Source organism: Belonocnema kinseyi, chromosome 8, assembly GCF_010883055.1.
Source record: "Belonocnema kinseyi isolate 2016_QV_RU_SX_M_011 chromosome 8, B_treatae_v1, whole genome shotgun sequence".
Lineage (NCBI taxonomy): Eukaryota > Metazoa > Arthropoda > Insecta > Hymenoptera > Cynipidae > Belonocnema > Belonocnema kinseyi.
In genome coordinates this window covers 44,303,902-44,324,604 of record NC_046664.1, presented here as the reverse complement: position 1 = coordinate 44,324,604, position 20,703 = coordinate 44,303,902, and the positions used below count along the sequence as shown (strand labels likewise).

Here is a 20,703-nt window from a genome sequence, read left to right as displayed (position 1 = left end):
AATTAATTGCTCAAAGTTAATTTTATGCGAAAAAGCCCATAAATAAAAAATTGGGTTTTGCGAGCTTTTGGCTCTAATTTTCTTATTGATTGGTTTTTAAAATACAAATTTTTACTAACGCATAAAGTGTTACATTTGAATGATAATTACACGGAAAAAATTTATCCGCAAAAAAGTCACGAACTTGTAGCTAGGTCTCGGATACGGGATAAAAAAATCATATATTAAATCCTTAATTCTATGAAAAATGTATGAATAAATTTAGAACTTTTTTACGAACAGTTCGAATTTCCTACGAACAGTTCCTGAAAATTTTAGACTTAAATATAAAAAGTGAAAAATTTTATTTGTGCGATTTAATTTATACTTATATAATAATAAGAATTCTAGCCACTCATCCGACGAATTCAATACTACACATACACGTACTCATACGCACCAAGAGGGTGGATGAGAGTGAGTACGGGCCACGTAAAGTCGAACCTACATCCAAGTTCCCAGATTTGTCGGGCAAGCTCGTGAGTGCTCTGTGAAACTTTTCCCAATAATTCATAATATTGTTGTAATTATTTACGGAAAAAAAGTGATGAGCGGTTTTAGATTTGTCATATCGATTTCGTCAATTCTTTCTCAAAATTCGTAGATTATTTACGAAATTACATCAATGTCCAATGAATGTTTCTTATATCCGAGACGTAGCTACTAGTTCGTGACTTTTTTACGTATAAATTTTTTCGATGTAGATGTTTATATAAACTGTTTAAAAATTAATTATTGTTTTAAGCCATTTTGTCTTGGAATAGAGTTAGAAAGTCACGGTTTCTCCGAATTTTTCAACTTATTTTCAGCATTTCAGTGAAATCAAGGAAATTGCCGATTTAATATACCAAAGATAATTGTTTAAACAATTTATTATATTATTATTAATAATAATATTATATTTAAATAATGCTAGAAAGTTGCAGTTTTTTCTCAAATTTTCAAATTTTTGTCTAATTTTTACTTAGAGTGTGGTAATAACTAATTAATTAAATTTAACAAGGGAAATTCCTTTAACAAATTATTACTGTTAATAACTAACTTCTTCTACGGTAATTCTAGATGGTTGCAAGTTTTTCTAAAATTGTTTACAATTTGTCAACTTTTCAGTTGGGACGAAATAATAATTAATGCAAGTTAACAAAAATAATTGTTCAGATAATTCATTATGGTATATAACTATCGTCTCTTAGATTAATTTGCATTGTTAGGTCTTTAAGTTTTACTTCGTACATTTAAAATTTGAAGGATAGATACTGCTTTTTTTGTTCCGACAATTTCAATTTAATATCTTTTGAAATTCAAAAATTTTGATTTTTCATATTATAAAATTTCTAGACGTTTAAATTTAACCATTTCTAAATTACTAATTGTACATTTGAATTTTTCAAACAAGACAAGTTTTTAATTGAAGATCGAAAAAATATTAATTATCTAAAAATTAATAATACGTGACTAAAAACATATTTATGAAAACAGTTAAAACTTCCAGATACGTAAAAAATATTGAAACCTGTGAGAATGTTGCTAAAATTTTGTATTAAACAAAAAGAAAATAAGGAAAATGAGGAAAATTTGGACATTTAGACTCCTCTGCTTAAACCTTTTCTTTTCTTTTAAATTAAAAAGAATTTAAAGTGTAATCAACAAATAATTTTAAATTGAAAACCTTTGAATTGAGAACTTGATGAGTTTACATTAAATTGTATGAAAATGGGATTTTTGGTGTATGTTTATAATTTTTTATTTGAACGTTATACATCTTTAACTAGTTAAGGGATATATAGAATTACAAAAATTAATAATTATATATTTAGTAAGACGTTTTCAGAGTTGATTTTAATTCCTTAATTTTTAAAAATGAGACAAAAATCTTGTAAAAACATGAAATTCATTTTATTTTAATTACTCTAACGCAATCATAATTTTTTGTGTATCCCTTGTAATAATAAAATACTTTAATCCGAAGTAGGATACATATATTTGTAGATCCTTGAAGTAGTTCCAAAGGTACCTTTCACAAAATTTTATTTCAGCAAAGGGGTGACATTTTGATTAAATTTTCATCAAATTAACTTTGCTAATCCCCGTTTACAAGGTCTTATCAGGTGAATGAATCTTTAGATCCAAGAAGGCTTTAATTATTCTTCCCTCCGTCCCCTGTCTCTAGAAATTCTCGACATTCCTTTACTCTCGCAGAAAAGCGCCTGCAAAGTTTAAAATTGGGAAGACAAAAGCAAAAGGTCGGAAGTTTATTTGCATTTATTTTTGTGAGAATATATAAAGTTTCTTTGTGCGTTACAAACGCAGTTCTAGACAAAAGACAGAGCAGGTGAAACAAATTTATCTGAAAAAAGGTAGGTATTTGAAAATTATGTTCTCTACTCTGTAATCTTGTTTTCCGCGAGAGATAGAAAGAGCTATGAGATTCGTGAAGTAAAAGTATTCATTTCTTAGAATTACTTTTATTGAGAAATTGAAATGTTTTCTCGACAGAAAAAAAAACATTATAATTACGTTTCCAGCGTTTTCTACGGAAGGAGAAAACGCCAGAGATAAGCGATTTTTCCACTCTACGTTTGTACTTAACGAAATGAGAAATGAAACAACAGCTCATCACGAGAATCCGATTCGATTTATTCAACTTTGTTTTTCATCCCTCGACAATAGAAAATCCTCTTTTCTTAATGAAAAAATGAGAAAAAGAAACAAATTCATTGAAGATCATGCAAGCCGGTGGGTGAAAAATAAAAAAACACTTCTTTTTTAATTACAAAGTGGCACTTTCACATTTTTCACGAGTATTTCTAATTTTTAAGGATAAAATAAGTTTTTTTCGCCAATTTTACTTTAAAAAACATACAATTTTTTTAAATTTTTATACATATGAGGGTTCTCCTTGCTTCATTTTATTTATTTTTTCAAATTATTTCAAGATCCACCAAAAAATAAAATGATAAAAATTTAAATAATTATTTAGATTCAAAGAAAATGCCTCCGATACTACACCTTTATTTATTATAAAATTTTGATGAATAACCGGTACTAATTATATAAATATATATTTCTTTGTATTTTTATATGTTTTTTGAAAGAAAAAATTACTTTGTTTTAATTTTTCAAGTTTTTTTTTTCACTCTTTCGAAACCGATAACACAAAACAAAGAATGAATAAGAAATGGTCAATTTGTTTGAATTTTTTAACAAATTATAACATCCGATTTTTTTAAAACGGCTACCTTTTCTTCGTTGAAATTTTCAGGAGTGTCAGGTAACATGTAACTAGTAAGAAGCTCAAAGAAAAAGTAGCCACCTTTTAAGTTCTTGAAGAATTATATAGTTATGTCCAATAAAATAAAATTTATTTATTTAAAGTAAGAAATAACAGTGAACTACACTAAATGCGAGAACAGTCAGAAAAATAAAATTTTGTTTTACTCAAAATAAAAATATACCCTAGTTTCTAATTTTATAAGTTGACCTATAATACCGATCATTCCTGGAAGTAATAGATGTTTAAAGAAAATTGTATGTTTTATTTTTTTTCTAAATCGTAAAAGCTTTTCGATTTCTTATGCTTCCTTTTCTTTTTTTCTTGGTTTTGAAAAAGTCAAAAAACTTTTTAAAAAATTGAAGTTTTTCAATCTTTATGAACAATTTTCTAGATTTGACAGAGCGAATTTGTCTAATCTTCCAAATGATTTTACTTGTAAAATATTTCACTTAGTTTCTGCACGGATACTCGTCTTTGAAATGGAAAATTGATTTCAAACGATCAAATGAAATATACTCAAAATATATTGCATTTTTATTGAAATACAGCGAAATTCTTGAATAGCCCTCCCTTCTATAGCCCTGCCGAAAATTGACGCCTGCCCCACATATCGGTGTAACAGGTGATGCGCGGGGTTGCGCAGGATCTGCGGCTGTCACTCAGATGAGCAGTCAGACGTGAACAAACAAAACCGGAGCGGGCTATAATGAGTTTGTTCCCACCCACCATCAGCCCTGAAATCGGCGCTATAGAAGAGTTTCACTGTAGTTGGATTTCCAATTAAAGTTGAAGCTAAAATGTTCAATATTTTAGAAAATAGTTGAACTTTCAAGAATACAAGACACGTGGATTAATTTATTGACGAACATTCGATGCCAATTCTTTATTAATCAATAGCGACTTAGTTAAAAAAAATGTTCTATATTTTTTTTATACAGAAAGCTTTTTTTTATTTGAAACATAACACTAACATGAGTGGAAACGATTTTTAATGTTACAAAACAGGTCGATTGACATTTTTATGAGCTCTCTTATTTTCTTTAAATGAGATTTTCGTTAAAACAGAAACATAGTCTTGAAAAATGTTAAAAGTATATAGTTTTTCTCTTTTGTTAGAGAAAAATCTCCCTCTATAAGGAAGAAAATTTAATTGATACCTAAAAGGGACTTATGCTCATAAAATGAACAGAAATAAATACACCCATTGTGAATACATCCATAGTATTTCGTAGCGGTATTAATTCAGGTTGCATTTAAGCGAAAAACAATAAAAAAGGGTAGTTCCGTGAAAATAAGGAAGAAAAGACAAATTCTTTACAGACAAGGAGAAAAAAGTAAAATAGGGCAATAGCCATACATAATTTTATGAACTTCAACTTCTGTTTATTAAAAATTCCCCGAGATTCGCTGACTAACAACTAAAATTAATAAAAAACTGCAAACTACAAAACTTAACAAAAAAACTGCAATAATTTTTTATATCTTTGATCACACTGCATATTTTTCTTTATACATAGATAAGAACTCGAGTCGTAAACGTGGAGCGACATGACTTGCAAAACATGTCTGAGTGTTTTATGGATAAAACACACAGCGTGGTCGAATATAACGCGCTTTTAATAAAAACTGGAAAAAATTTGTGAGCGGCGAAAATGCTCGAATAGAAATGAATAAAAATACAGGCGACAAAAATTCTAATGCGAGTCGACCAGCGATGACAGGAATGGGGTGAATTGGGGTGGAATACCTTAACTCCGATTTCCGAGGGTAAAGAGAGAGCGAGAAAAATATATAACTCACGGATAGGGATGATCTATCCGTGACCTCTTCAGATAAGGGGGCAATTATAGATATTGAAATTGAACGAGAAATCCATGTAAAATTTTCTCCACTTCCACAATGGTTTACAGCTCCCCGGCTACTAATTCGACCAATTAAGAGTCGTGGAAACGACTCAAGTTTAAGAACTTCTTCGTTTGTTATAAATTATGCAGGGAATTAGGGAGATGGTTATAATGAAATTAATATCTCTATTATAAGAGAGATTCTGCTGCTTTAGTGGTTTTCAGTTACAATGGAATGTGTAAAAAAATTCTTGTATTTAGGAAAATTCAACGTGGTTTCAAAGTTTAAAACAATACCTTTCAACTGGAATTGGCTTTGTTAAAATAATTAAAAATTGGGTTTTCAATAGTAAAAAAAAAAACAATTTTTCAGTATTCGGGCAGAAAAAATCATTTTTAGCAATTTTTTTTCCTTTTTTACCATTTTTTTTCAATTAATATTTTCTGCCTTTTATACGTAAAAGAATAGAGTCGCTAGATTTTGAACTATATTCTTTTATGTTTAAAAGTTCGAAAATATTAATAGAAAAAAAATGTTAAAAAATGAAAAAAAATTGTTTCCCTAAATTATGTTTTCTTCACAAATACTTATTCCGCGTGTAAAATAAACATTTTTTTCTCTGTGGAGTTTTTTTCTACAATGCAGATTCCGAGATATTCAGCGTTGAAATTTTTGTTTTTAATGTTCATAACTTTAAAACCGCTAAAGAAAAAATGTCATCTTTGGCTCATTTTAATGAAAATACAAATACACATCTATTTCATTTTTTTTATCTACAAGTTTCTTAAAAAATCTCACGTTTTTTGCGAGTCAAAAAATGGAAAAATAATTGTTTTTCACTCTCAAAAATTCAACTTTCAATTTTTTTAAAAAAGCTAATTACATTTGAAAGGTATTGGCTCAAACTTTAAAACTACGTTGGATTTTGTTAACTACATGAATTTTTGACAGAGATATACAACTTTTTATTTCGACCAATTTCGGATCAGAATAGGGAATACTCGTTAACCTGAAGTGAAGGTATTAGGTAAAACAAACGTCCTGGAATTTAGCTGTACATATCAATTTAAAATTTGGAAAATTTATTGAAAGAAATCTACCAACAAATCAAAAACTTTGTTAGATTAATAGTTAGATTATTAGTAGTTAGATTATTAGATTAATTAATTACACCAATACAATGTTAATAATAAATTTCTATGTTTTTAGTTGTTTAAGTCTAAGAAGGTATAACACTATGCTGAAAAGGGATAAAAGCCTTGCCAACTAGAACCGAACACTGATAGTCAATATCATACACATGTCTAGAAGTTGTTTTGATCACGCAAAAAATATTTGAACAATTATAATGTATATAATATTGATAATTTTTTAAAACGATAATGCAACAGCAATCGAACAAATGACAACCGAAAAGCGTTTTTCAAACTTCATGGAAGACAAATAATTTTCAAATAGTGTAAGCACTCTAATTGAAATATTTTTTAACTCCTTCATTTTCAATACATACAAAAATAGCAAGAGCATATAGATTTGAATTTTTTTACAATTATTGAAAAGAAAATAATAGTTCTATAAAAAAGTAAGGGTATAATGGATTCATATATGGGCGCTTCTTTAATCAGGTAAAAAATAATCATTTTTAAATAAATATAATGTTTATAATGTTCATAATTTTTTTAACATTAATACAGGAAAAATGAAAAATACTAAGAAAGTAAAAATATTTTATTTAATACTTAATAACTCCTAAATGACAAACTTAATACCTATTTATATTTTATTTAATATTTAATATACATTTAGGAATTTATTCAGTGCTTACATCATTATTAATTTTGAACATTTATTTCAAAGCAACTGATACTTATGCTTTTTTGGTATCTAGTGAGAATAAAAGAGATAAAAGAAGTCTAAAATTAAAGTTTTCAAACTATTTAAAAATTATTTGTATTCCATAAAGTTTGAAGAATTTTTGGCAGTTGTCTTTTATGTTTTACTTTTGTTGCATTCTTGTTAACAAAAATATACATATTATAAATGTTATAATTCTTTAATTGTATTGCGTACTTAAAACTGCTAAAGATAAGGTTGAGACGAAGCCAAGACTCCCTCATTTTTTTTTATAGGACTTAGTTTATTTTAAATAAATGACCAAAATTTCAAATCAATATGTACAATATTGCACATGCTTTTCTGGTATGACATGAGCACAGAGAGCGTGCAAACAATATTTAATTCATTAATTGTTGACTACCAGTGGTTGTTTTATAATTCGCCATGAGGTGACTGCTTTAAAGTATAGTGTTATTTTACATTCTTGGACTTTAATCAATTCAAATCTTAGGCAATTATTATTAACGTTGTATATCTTCAAACAATGCTATTTTTGCAGTGATTAAAAAATGTAACTCAATGTATTTTATCCTTTAAGTTAATAATATACTTACAAATATCTTCGGTCTGATAGATTTGCTCTTAATAATATCCCTAATGTTCATAAAAATTTAATTGTTTACAAAATTATTTCTGAGCGTAATTAAACAATCTCCTAGAGATATTGATAATACGAATCTAATTATTTTCTTGATTTTGTGATAGGAAAATTCATTTTCTTTCAATAATTTTTCCAACTTTCAAATCGACATGTACAAGTAAACTCTGGGTCATGAAATATCAGGAGTAATTTGTACGCTTTTAGACCATAATACAAATAACTATTTTTTCTTATTTAAACAAAAAATGAGACATATTTGCATTAAATTTTGTGTCAATGACGTATCTTCTTGTATTTTCTTAAATTGTACAAATTCCTGATCATTTCACCTTTCACAAAAAAATAAATTTATGTAACTCTTCTGGCTTACGAGCTATCATCATTTTAGTGGGACCGTCTAACTTTTCAGTAATACCATGTCTTGTTAGAGCAAGTAGAAGATAGTAACCGCGTGTGATAAAAAGGTCAAAACAAACAAACACTGAATGTGAGAATAGATATATAGTCTGTATATTTGGATGCGTGAAGAACTGTGGTAAAACACTGGAAACTTTAGAAAGGAATTAAGAACTGGAACGTTACCTTATACGAACCTCTCTTCTGTTCAATAAATTTTGGCACATTTGGATATCGCTAGAATCCTTGTAATTCCAACATTTCATTTAAATTTTTTTATTTATTTTACACTGGTCATAAATTAACAAAATGATTAACTCAAAATTATTTCCAGGGGGTTAAAGTAGGAAAAAATAATTTCATAATATTATAGAAAAATGAATTAACGAAAGGCATTTTTTGTGATTCGCAATTACTAACTATCTGAAATCCGTAGCTTTTGTATGATAAATGACCAATATTAATGTGCGATGACAATTATTTTAAATTGTTGAAATTGAGCTATTAACTAAACAATTTTTCTAAACAAATACAAATTTGGAAAAAATCATAAAAGGCTAAATGTTTGGCAGAATTAACAACAAATGTCTTGACAAATATTGCTGGTTGTCATATGCTTAAATTATTAAAAATAGCTAATTAAATATTCTCATCATTTAAGACTGAGAAAGTTTTAGAATGTTCCGAAATTTGACACCACAGTTTTTCAACGGATCTCCACGTTTCTAAACCCCTTGAATGCGAAAATCAAGTTTTTACGATAGCGTCTGCCTGCCTGTCTCTCTGTCTGTCTGTCTGTCCGTCCTTCCGTCAACACATGAACGGATCAAATCCATCTTTGGCACACTTTTCTTAGATCCGTAAAGAAAGGACGAGTTCGCGAACCAGTCATTTTTGATAAAAATTGAAAAAGTGAGCGCATTTTCAAAATTATTGAGACCACTTTTTTCCCAATTTAAAAATTCTTTGCAAGGATAATTATAGTATTGAAATGTACAAACAATTTATCCCCATGAATTTTTTTTTAATGAAAAGAAAATTCTTGAAGATATAGCATTTTCAAAATTTTTTTAATCAACTGAAATTCCAAATGTTAAGCCAAACAACGCAAGATATAAAATGAAGTGAAAAAAAAATAAAAAAATAGCTTTTTAAAAGCCCTGCACAAGACTCTCATTATTTTTTTCTTCTTGAAAAATCGAAAATTCAAATTTTGATTGCAGAAAAAATAATGAAAAATTCCATTTTACTGTCCAACTATGTAGGATATGAAAAAAAGGTGAATTAACAAAGATTGTTATCCCAAAAAATATCTACAATTTCCTCGAAAATCACTTCTTGATAGGAAGCGCGCTATTTGTTTTATTCGTGAAAAATAACATTGAAAATAAAAAATGTATATAAAATTGTTGAAAAATGACGAAAGTTACGAAAAAAAAGATTTAACAAAACCTGTTCACGCGATGAGAATATGTACCTCAAAGCCTACAGAGCTTTGAGAAACTAAATCTCTGACTATACTTAATTAAGTAGACAGTTTAGAATATGAAGACACATATAGATACTACCATCTAAAAGAGGTCTTTTTGATAAAGTTTTATTCAAGAAATACAAGGGCAAAGAATAAATATTCGAGCGCGAAGCGCGCGGTAACCCATTATCGAGCGCGAAGCGCCCGAGGCGCGCTCAAACCCCCTACACTTGTTTTATTTTTCATCAAAATAAATGCATATAATTTTTTTTTAATCATTTTAATTTGTGGTCTTGAAAACTCAACTCTGCCCAATAGTTCCAAAGAAAAGCGTATAAAATTTTCAAAATTAAAAATATAATATTTCAACCCCTATAACGGATAGTTTTTAAAGCCAAAGGGGTAGTATTTTTGGGCCGATTGAGAAAAAAAATTCTAAGTGTATGGTACCATCAGTTCTATTCCCTGCCAAAAGGTATTATATTTACGAAAATTAAGATTAGTTAATTACTGTTATTATTTTGGAGCTGTATAGGGCTCCAAGAACATAGTTTAAAATTATGTTGAAAATTAAAAAAAATACGCAATTGGAAAAAGTTTAAGAGGGCGCTTTACCAGAAAAAGAACATTGAGCTTTTTTGGGACACCCTACCGTTGAGCCTTCAATTAATAACATTTGCTCTCTGTTGAGGAAGTTTCAGATCACTATATATCTCTTTGAGTACATTTTTGGATTTCAGAACCAATATCTTTCAGTTTTACGATTAAATTGGTACTTTATTGTATCTTTCAAGACACAGAGTGCTGAAATTCGTTTCAAAGTACTTTCGGACACTAAGAGTTCTATGAAATAGTAAGATGAATTAATTTCTCATACAGTTATAGGAAAAACCTTAGACTGTACACAAATCAATCCATTTAACTGTTGGCTGAATAGTTGCAATGATTTGATTATACAAATATCGTTAATTATAAAAATTTCTAATAAAGACTTGTAAAAAGTAAATACTAATAAGAATTATGAAAAATTATTTATCATCGGTATGCTATTTTTATTGAATTAAAAATGTATTTCTTTCAGGTTCGGATTTTAAAATCATGAACACTTTTATATTAACAATTAAATTTTAATAATAAATACCACATTCTTTCTAGCTTCTTAAATATCAGATAAGAAATATTTTTTTCTCATATATTACCTATTTATAAGATATATTAATATTTAAAAAGCATTGATTATAACTTTTGATCTACGATATAAATATTGGTTAGAAGTCTTTTTTTAACTTTTAATTAAAAACATAAAGTACAGTAGTTTTCTGGTCCTGCATATTTTTCAAGTAAATGTCATATTTAAACCAATAAAACTATCTTGTATGATCTTTCACTTTTGCATTTTCACATTATTTTTGGCCAAAATGTGAAAAAAAATTTTTTAACGTCTTTCGAAATTAATAAATTTTCTTACGAAAGCTACACAAAAAATAAATATATGTTAAGAAATTTAGTCCGTCCAAAGTCACTGATATAATTGTTTGTGTAGACAAATAAAACCAACCTATTCAATAATCTAAATATTCTGGTATTCATGAAAAAATTCTATAAATTATCATTATGGAATATTTTTATTCGCTCAATATAAAATCAATAATATTTCACAATTTTTCACAAAAAAGTTTATTCGGCCTTAGTTTTTTTCAACTTTACTATAAAATAAAAAAAATTATTGGATTTTGTCTCCACATGTTACGTTTGACATATTTTTAATTTAATAATAATATTATTTTAATTAATTAATTTTCTCAATATTGCAGTTCCTATGCTTCTGCTCGCTTTGATTTTAATTTTATTCAGTTTTAATTAAAAAATTCTAATTGTTTGCTTACAATTTTTAATGCCAACAATGGTCTGGAATTTTAAATTATTTAAAATCGTAGCATAGTGAACTAAAAAACCTGATAGTTTCATACAATTTTTAGTTTAAAGGAACTCTAATCAAACGATCTTAAATTAAATGTTTCGAGAATAAATTGTAAACAATGAAAGATTAAGAGAATTATTGCTCAAGATCAAGACTAATAATAATGAGATTTTAGAACTAGGCTTAAGAATTTGCCGTAAGACTATCCCAACGCGATCAGGGCTAATATAATGCCAAAAAGTCCATTAAACTAGCCCTAGCCCATTCGGAAAAATGATATATATAATTTATACATAGTGTGAAATATTATATAAAATTTTTTTTAGTTGTATAAAACAAATTAAAATTATATATAATACTACATACTATACATAATTTTTCAGCCGAGGTAGATTTATACTTGATAGATTAGTTTTAAAGGAAAAGCCAATGCTTTTTTTTAATATTACATTTTTTATGTAAATATCTCAAAAATGTTTAATCTTTAGGTAAAGACATAAAAAAAGTATTTATTGAAAATTGAAAAATATTTTATTGGAAAATTTTAAGAATGAATAATAATACTAAATTACTTTTTAAAAATTAATCAATTAGAAATTAAGAGGACAAAATTGTACTTTTTACAATAATAATTAATAATAATAATAATAATAATTTCCGCTTCACAAGTTTTAAAGTTGCAGTTTAAATTGAAATGGTTGAATTTTAATTATTTAATTTTTTTCATTTTGAACGAGGAAAATAACAGTGATTTTTTTCGGATCTTCGAAAAAAATTGCGAGAATATTGGATTTAAACATTTAAAATTATTCAACTTTAAATGCTTTGAATTATAAATGATAGAATTTAAACTATTTTCTAGTCTACTTTTGGAAAATTTTGTTCTACAATTTTTCAATTTAGAGAGCTTCTGAATATAAATGTTTGAATATGAACATTTACCATATCGCACTTTTTTTTGAAAAATTGAATCAAAGGAAGGCCTTAAAGGTGTTTAGACCACTTTTTGTCGCAATTGAGTTTTCTTCAAAAATCGTACATTTACTTTTACACTCATTTCAGGGAAAAATTAGGGTTTTAAAATTTTAATCCTAGAATACTGTATTTAAATTAATTAAAATATTGAAGGAATTTGAATAATTCATTCTAAAGTATTTAAAACCCATATATATTATTATCAAAATAAAAAATGGTTCGCTTTTTCTGTTAATAAATGTTATTCATTTATAAAATAATTTAAAATATGTAATTCTGATGATTTGCTTAACGATTTATGTACTATTTTAATTCATAATACTAAAAAAGCTAAACAGTGCTAATACCATCGCCATTTCATGTCACCAATTTTTTCACACAATGTTTATTAAACTGGTCCATTGGCCACCGCGAAGAAAATTAACTCAATCACTTGTAAATTTGTCCTCCGGAAACATTTTGTTTGGATATTATATATAATTGCTTGATTTGAAATGTGCCAATTATCAATTCATAATTGCTGTAGCAAAACATTTTGAAACTACATAATTTAAAATTTGTTTATGATCAGATTTTTATATTGCATATATTTCTAATGCTGGAAAATGAAAACCCAGAAACGTGAACAAGAGCTTTGCGGGCGAGCATTTTACGTTGCACGATCATTCGTACGACTACTAAAAGATATACATATAAATAATATGTTTAGAGTAGAGTTTCTTAGTTTTTTTTTACAATTTCTGAAAACTTTAAAAACAAGAACTTATTTTCATAGAAATACACACTTCTTAATATATTGAAAGACTTAAAAACAAGTTTATATTAAAAGAAAATGCTGCTATCTTAAAATACTTTTTTGTAGGAAATACTATCAAAATTGGTGCATTAAAAAAGTACTTATTAAAAAAAGGCTTACTATCTGGAAAACTTACCTAAGAAAACAAACTTCCGTTTTCGAAAATACAATATTTAAATTAGGTAATATTGCTTCATTTTTCATCAAGTTGAAGATGTTAATTGAATTAATTGTTGAATGTTTATTGGAACATCTGCCTTTCAGTAAAATAATGCCAGTGAACAGTATCAAGTGAGCCAGTACCAATGCGAATATACAAACGATACAAACGCAGCAACCTCGTTCGCCAGACAAATGACAATCCGGACAATGTCGAGCGGATACAGTAGTGCATGCCGGTACTACCCCGAGATAAATTGCACTTTGCGCGATTCGTCTAACAGTTTTTTTTCTCACGCCAACGATCACTGAGCACGTTATTCTCTTCCGGTCGGAACCAATTTTACCCGGAAAAAGGAAAAGGGTTGCAAAAATAACCAGAGAAACTCCAACGCTCGAAAGATTGATAAAGATTAATTAAGAACCACATCCAAACAGATCTCGGAACGGAAGTCTAAAGAAGAATAAGGCTGTGAAGTGCTATGGTTGTATTCACTGTTGGTATAATAATTTGTGATCATTTTGTGTGAACTTTTCTTCCTTATAGGTATGAAATATATTAGCTTCCTCATACGTAAAGGAATGTTTCCTTCCAACAAAAGAAGAAGAATGGATACTTTCAATATTTTACAAGATTATGTTTCTCCCTTAGAGAAAATCTCATGATCAGAATATTTTAACTTATGGTAGTCTCGAAGGCGCGAACATTTACATCGAATACAGTACTTTGATGTTCCTAATATGAAAAATTATTCTTATAAGCATGTTAATTATTTTGTTTTAAAATGAAAAGAAGAGTTGAATAGGTTATTGTTGCTAATGAAAGATTCTTTAATTGAACAAGCAATTCATCTCAAAAACGTGAACATGTATATTATACACATTACTGTTGTATTCTTAATATTAAAAAAGGTTTCTTCATATCAACAAGATAAACTTCTTTTTTTAAATTTATGAATTAGTCTTGCTAAATCATAACAGGTCATGAAAGGTTCTTCAATACGTCATTCCGCGTGTCTCGAAGACGCGAACAAACATTTCACATACAGTACCTTTTGAGCGTTCATCAATTTGCACAGGTGGGTCAAGGAACTTTTGTCAGTAGGTCATTCCGACGTATCTCGAAAACGCAAACAAATATGTCAGATAGTATTTTATTATTGATGTAGGTTTTTTGACCAGGGAAATTAATTAATAGTTTAAGATGTTAATTTTGTTTGTCTACATGGTCAGAATCAATATTATTAAAATATTGATTAATTTTTAAGATTGTGAAAAAAACGTTCTCTAGCTCCGCTGGGATATGAGCCCAGGTCCTTCAGATTGCCGGTCTGATGCTCTACCAACTGAGCTCGGAGAGGCGAGAACACTTTCCTCACAATCTCCTTACAAGCAGAATGTCAACGTCATTCCTTATACTTGTAAGATTTTTCTTTCTAAACATGAAATTCATATTATTAAGGACCTGGCCTCATATTCCAGCGGAGCTAGAGAATGTTTTTTTCACAATCTTAAAAATTAATCAATATTTTAATAATATTGATTATGACCAAGTAGACAAATAAAATTAACATCTTAAACTATTAATTAATTTCCCTGGTCAAAAAACCTACATCAATAACAAAATTCTATCTGAAATATTTGTTTGCGTTTTCGAGATACGTCGGAATGACCTACTGACAAAAGTTCCTTGACCCACCTGTGCAAATTGATGAACGCTCAAAAGGTACTGTATGTGAAATGTTAAACTATTAGTACTATAGTATTTTTAACATGAAAAAAGTTTTTCTTATATTAACAGAATACTCCAATTTTTCGGAAACGTTATACATTAGAATATCAAAAAAGTGTTTCTCGTATGAACGGAATAAATTTTTTTTACCTTTATAAATCGCTTATGATAGGTCATCAAAGTTTCAACAATAGATTAATCGAAAAGTCTCGAAGAGGCGAATAAATGCACTAGATATATTACTGCTGTATTTTGAATAGTAGAAAAGTTTTTCTCATTTCTCACAGGATGACATTTTTTTGAAATCTCTAAACGAAAAAAAGAACTTCTGAATGGCCGATCATTAGCTCTAAATCTTATCAAATTATATAATAACTGTTTTTATTTTAGAGATATGGTGAACAGAAAAAAGTAACACACATATTACAAGCCTCCCTGCATGAGGAAGCAAGCATGCATCATCTACTTTCTAATCTCCAAACTAGGAGATTGCATAAAAAGAGAGATAAAAGCGGTGATAACAGAAAGACAATAAGGAAAACAAAAAGTCTCAGAATAGGAAAGAAACGAATCGAAATAGAAAAACAAGATGTATCTTCGAATAAAAATTTACAAAATTCTCCGTTCTTATTTCACATTATGAAGTAATTTAAATCAGTCTATGTAGAGGACATTTTATTGTCAGGCTTTCTTTGGTTTTATTAGATTTAATTTTTTTTAAACAAAACTCATTTATTCGTAATTTCGCAACAACACAAATGTTTCAAAAATATCACACGTTTATTTAAATTTCTGTCATCCACAGGAACAAATAAATTAATCCAGCATCAAAATTTTCATTACAGACAATACTGTGGCATCCAAGAATAAAAATTGGGAGTTATTTCTGTGGTAAAAAAGCAAAAAAATTAGAATCATTTCTCAAATTAATGTTTATAATTTAACAATTTATGATATTGCATCAAATTTGTATTTTTACGCCCTCGCCTCAATAAGGGCGAGTTTGACCAAAGAGAACTTTTTGACCAAATTTTCTGCTTTTATTTATGAAAAATTATTTTTTTAAAATCAAAAATTCTATTCCCCAGAAAAACTTCACGAGGTATTCCAAAAAATGTTACGAAGAACAATTGTCAATCTCAAAAAGACAACCCAATTTTTTTTAGAAAAATTTTTTGATGATACGCATATTTTTTATGTAATATAAGCTTAGAGATTTTGTTGACCATCGAAAACGTACAAAATATTAAATTTTAAGAAACCTTAAGAGAATCTGCAAACAAGAAATGAAATGAAAGAATTTTCAAGCGTGATTAACCAAGCTGTATATCTATCGATTCAAAAATAATTATACTTTTTCAGGATCCCAATTTTCCAGAATTTTTATAATTTTGACCTACCTTGGTATATCATTCAATAATAAAAAATTATTTTATTGACTAAAAACATTTTAAACTAAACAATACCAAACCTATACACTTTTTAGTAAAAAATATTAAATATAATGCTCGATTGAAATTACTTATTTTAAAAATTCTGCACGTACTTCTATTGGGCTATATATTTTTTAATTAGTCCTTAAAGGAAAGTAAATTCTTTATCTGTCTCCACAAGAGAATTTTTTTTATATCACCGAAACATTTTTAATCCCCTACAAGTAATTTTTATTCGGTTTCTAGGGCAATTTGAATTTTTATTTTTTAGGAATTAAGATATTTCATAATAATCGCACAATTCCTTTAATAATTATTTATTTTAAATCTTCATCCTCTTCTTATGAATATATGATTACTTTTAGTTAAATTTAACAGCTACAAATTTAAATGTTTATACCTGCTATTTTCGCTATAAACTGCATCTCAGATACTCGGAGAAAAAATAAATAAAAGTAGAAAAAAGTAAAAGTTTTCATCTGAAAAACTAAATTAACGATTCCCAGGAGGTATGAAACCGTGGAGTCTCGTTCCATGTTTCACAGATTCGAGGTATGATAGAGGTTAATTTCAGTTCTTTTTAAAATTTAAAACGTTAGGGAGACGCGCGGCTTAAAAAGCTAGTCGTAACCTCGTTTCTAAATTAAAATCCCAGGAATGAACAGAAGTAAATGTAATAAATTGGATAGTGTGGACTGTGGAAATTTTGAAACAGGGGTAGTTACCCTCTGTAGGGTTGAAGTTATTGTTCCGAGAAGTAAGTTTTGGACCAAATTATGCTGTAAGCGTTGTTTAGTAGCGTTTGCTCTTTGTCCGAGTTTAGGTAGTAACTTTATGAACTTAAGTCCCTGAAAATTATATTTGTCTTTTAGAACAAAAATCAAAATTTAAAAGTATTACAAATATACTAACAACAAATACAAAAATATTGAGTTGAAGGTATTTTTGACAGGAAATATGTGTTGAGGAATAAAATAAAAAATGAAAACAAGTTTAAAATATATATTTACAAATACAATATACAATATACATAGAGCATTTAAGTGATTTAAATTGCTGCATGAAAACAATATCAAAACAATAAATATTCCCAGAAAGCAAACAATACACTAATACTCTGTGTAAAAGAGTTTTTCTTCAATTAACTTAATTTCCGCTGCAATTGTGAATAATTTACGATTCAAATAGTTTCTAAAAAACATAATACTTGATGCATATACTAAATTAGCGTGGTTTAAACTTATATATGTTGATTTTTTTTAATTTTTGGTGATGACCCCACTGAACTTCTTTGTTTTCCAGAAAAATAAAATCTCTTTTTTTTTAAATCGTCAACATTAAAACGTGCTTTCGGGCTTTTGATATTAACACGATATTTGAAATGAGAAAAGCTAAGTTATCGAAAAAGTGGAAATGAGAATCAATTGCCGTTTACTTTTATTAAATTAAGGTTATGTCACTACTTAATGCATTATCTATGAATAATTTTCAACTAAAAGCTTTTAATTTTGACCACCCCCAAACCTCTTCTATTTTGCCTGAAAATTGCCCCCAAAAAATGCAAAACATAATTTTTACGTCAAATTCATGATGAAGACGGTATTTTTATTGTTTCAATTTCAGTTATTTTTATTCGATAAGTGTTAAGTTTCCAAGTAGTTTTTAACAAAATTTCAAGGATTAAAACAATTATTATTTGTTTAAATAATTGTTCTCAGTAAACCTTGAGAATTTAATATTTTTCGTGATTAATAATATCGTTAATGAATTAAAAAATTTGTTCCACATATTTTGCAATTTTTAGACAATTTCTATTTGTACAATTTTTTTAATCAAATTGTGAAAATTTAGTATTTTCTGGATTTAATTATACACTTAACGAATGATGGAAGTAATGTTTTTTTAATTTAGATATTTGGTATTTATTTGAAAAAATTTCCCCCTTTAGAATTTGAGAAAAATTATTATTTTCCTGAATTAATAGTGCATGTGATGCATGTTAAGAGTGATATTTTTTTATAAAAGACAGCTTAAAGTTATTTAAACAATTAACATTACTTTATCCTTTTCATCGGAAAGATGAAGAAAATTCTAGGGTTTTCGAATCTCGGACGATGTCTCTTCTTATCAGCATTTTCCTATTCCAACAAACTCATACTAAAATATAACGCCACTAAAATTTATTATTTATGAATTATTGATTAATAAGTTAGGGTGTAAGTTGTGAGAAAAAAATACTGAATAATAATCAACATAGTGTAAGAGATTGACAAAGATACAGATTTTTTTATCTATTGTATAAAAAGGCGCAAGTGAATAATTGTTTAAATAATTGAAAAATACCTTTCACGAAAAATAACACTCTTAGAATTTATAAAATAAGTTATTAATTTAATAAAATACTAACTTGTCACAATTCACAGAAAGGAAGAAATTATTGAAATAAACTAAAATTATTTAAGTAATTACCAAATATGGTTAAAAGAAATATTACTCTTGAAATTCATTAACTATATCATATATAACGAAAAATAGTAACTTTTCTCGATTTACTGCAAAAAAATAGATGAAACAAATAATAAGTATTTGAACAAATGAAGACTAATTAAAAATAATTAACAGAGTGGGTTAAAAATAAAAGTTTGGTGGAAATTACTCCTTAAGCATTCCGTAAGAAGTAATTTAACTTTAATTTACAAAAAGTACTTCTTTTTTCAACTATTTTAAAAGGAAGAGTCTACACGTACCGAATAGATTCGGTTATTTGTGACGAAATTTAGGTACTCATAGTCACGGCCTTTTCGTAAACTGAGCTTTTCCCGTTTCAAATAATATTGTAATTTTTAAATTCCTGGGACGCGAGATAATGTTAACCAATTAAAAAAAAAAAAAAAAAAAAAAAAAAAAAAAAAAAAAAAAAAAAAAAAAAAAAAAAAAAAAAAAAAAAAAAACAGGAATTTATTTGGTTAATAAACGAAAAAATTGAGGGAAGCGCCTGGGCTATCACCAAAAATCGAAAGTCATTTTTTTATACCACCCTGATGCACACAAATCGTATGAAAATTTTGTACAAATTCATGTGTCTTTGACAAAATAATTTCTTCGCAATTAAATTTTTATTTTGAAGTTTTTCAAATCTTAAATTTGAAAAAAATGAGGTAGTCACCTGTGTCGTATGTGGTACTCATGAAAGATTATATCATGCTGTTTTTGTGAAGAAAAAGGAAAATTGCACTCGACGTCTTTGGCTGAAATTGCAGCACTGTTCACATACGGTATAAAGCTGTGTAAACAACACCGGAAAACCGGAAGTGAAGAAGATCCGTTCTACACGTGCGTACAGAAGGCCGTCGCCGCGTGCACTGACTTCGGTGGAGTTTCACTACTCCGCACCTCAACTACTGTAGACTCGACATTTAGGTTGCCATGACGACCGGATAACCAGGACGCTTGAGTACGAGAAGGACAGAGCTATTGAGCTTGAGCTTTCTCTCCTAGAGTGAGGAGGAACAGACACGGCGATTCTGTTGGGCCAAATATGTGCGAAAGTCCGCTAAATTGAAAGATGCAATTTGCTTCTCTCGAAATTCCTTGCAAATTGTGTGGTTCATTGTTAGAAAAGTAAATAAAGGATAATTGTTTAGAATCGCAGCTTTTCTCAATTTTCTATTTTCCATCTGGTCATGATTTACATTTTTTTTATACTCGATAAATGCAAATAAAATAAAAACTTTATCACTTCAGGTAATATCAAATTATTTAATGAATACCAAAAACAAATGCATATAAAAGAGAAACGGGGGTTTTGCGAAAAGGGCGCGAGGACAGTTCCAAACCATCCTTTCCTGTCCTTATATTCCGAATTTTAATTTTTTCATCTGGTTATTTTTTAAATGTCTTTGTTCATAATCCGTAATAAAAATTATCTAAAAATATACAAATTTGAATAATACAAAATGAGGAAATATATATAAAAAATAAATGGATTCAAAAGAGAAAGGGAATTAGAGCTTTAAGTGGAGAAGGGTAAAAAAGGCGTGAAATGAGGTCTAAATCGCCATAACCACTTCCCAGCCTTTATGTAATGATTTTTTAATTTTTCCATCTGGTTATTTTTGAAAAGTCTTTCTTTATACTCCGTTAAGAATAACTAACAATATTTAAC

General features: G+C 28.0%; 1 protein-coding gene across 1 annotated transcript in view; it reads right to left on the bottom strand.

The window, feature by feature from the left end:
* Positions 1-19,873, bottom strand: part of LOC117179121 (protein rhomboid) — a 573,161-nt gene extending 553,288 nt beyond the window's left edge. Inside the window, exon 1 of the mRNA XM_033370792.1 lies at positions 19,705-19,873. The gene's annotated coding sequence lies outside the window, so the exon portion shown is untranslated. The remainder of the gene's footprint in view (positions 1-19,704) is intronic.
* Between the last annotated feature and the right edge of the window lie 830 nt (positions 19,874-20,703).